This window comes from Echinops telfairi, unplaced genomic scaffold (assembly GCF_000313985.2).
Source record: "Echinops telfairi isolate 266 unplaced genomic scaffold, ASM31398v2 ScPeMD7_8;HRSCAF=38, whole genome shotgun sequence".
Classification (NCBI taxonomy): Eukaryota; Metazoa; Chordata; class Mammalia; order Afrosoricida; family Tenrecidae; genus Echinops; species Echinops telfairi.
In genome coordinates this window covers 10,669,450-10,670,842 of record NW_022103905.1, presented here as the reverse complement: position 1 = coordinate 10,670,842, position 1,393 = coordinate 10,669,450, and the positions used below count along the sequence as shown (strand labels likewise).

At 40.4% G+C, this 1,393-nt stretch overlaps 1 protein-coding gene across 1 annotated transcript in view; it reads left to right on the top strand.

Moving 5' to 3' along the window:
* Positions 1-1,393, top strand: part of MYO5A (myosin VA) — a 124,817-nt gene that overhangs the window by 47,833 nt on the left and 75,591 nt on the right. The window lies entirely within an intron of this gene.

Here is a 1,393-nt window from a genome sequence, read left to right as displayed (position 1 = left end):
CCCTCCCCCACCTTCCCACCCTTATGAATCCTTGATCAATTATATATTATTATTGTTATTTCGTGTCTTACATTGCCCGTTGTCTCCCTTCACCCACATTTCTGTTGTTCATCTCCCTCAGGGGTGGGGGGCAATATATCCAACCTTATGATGGGCTCGGCTCCCCTTCACCTCTCCTGCCCCTACCATTCCCCTACCTTCATGATACCGCTAGTCCCACTACTATTCCTGAGGGTTTTATCTGTCCTGAATTCCATATGTCTGGAGCTCTTTTCTATACCAATATGTGTACTCTGGACTAGCTGGATTTGTAAGGTAGAACTAGGTCACGGTAGGGGTGGGGGTGTGTGGAAGCATTCAGGAACCAGAGGAATGATGTGTGTTTCATCGGTGCTATACTGCACATATATGTACATATATGTATATGTTAACTATTAAGATATACATTTAATCTTAAGCCTTAAGATTAAATGTACATATATTTATATGTTAAGTATAAAGATAGCAGACAGACTTTGGGCCTCTACTCAAGGCCTCCCTAAACATAAGAACACTTTGTTCTAAAACCTGGCTTGATACTCACCTTTCCGACATGATCACTGAAGACAAAATGGGTGCATAAGCAAATGTGGTGAAGAAAGTGAAGAGTGCACAGCTATCAAAAGATATATCATCTGTGGTCTTAAAGGTTTGAAGTTAAACAAGCAGTCATCTAGCAGGGCACCAAATAAGCCCACATGGAAGAAGCACACCAGCCTGTGTGATCATGAGGTGTCTGCGGGTTCAGTTATCAATTATCAGAAGATCCAAAACAAACAATCACATCCATGCAAAAGAAGGGGTTTGGAGAAGAGACCCAAAGCCCATCTGTAGACAGCTGGACAGCCCACACAGAAGGGTTACAAGGAAGGGATGCTATCGCATTCTTTAGGACCTAATAGGAAACACAATCTTTAGTGTTGACTTATTGTTTTTCTCTTCTTTTAAATTAAATTGAATCGCATTATGAAATGAATGTGGGTCTACAATCCTCTGTTACTCTAGTATCAAGGAAGCTCTGAAAATCAAGTCTTGTTCTAACTTGTTTGGTGGCTAGCCCTGACCTCAGACCTGAGCTAACATGAGGTTACCTGTAGTCTTCATTTACCTCACATAAGGGATTTCCACATATTTCAGTGTAGACATACTAATCATGTGACTACAGATAGCTGCCTCAGGTTCTGCTGGAGGTGTTACAAAGCGGTATGTGTACATACTACACCTAATCTTCTGAAAAAATTTTAATTCTAAAGCTGTGCTAGTCTGGGTAGACTAAAGAAACAAATTCATAAGCACTCATAAGTATTTAAGAAAGAGGTTTATATACAAGAGCAGTTGAATATTGAGAAAACAT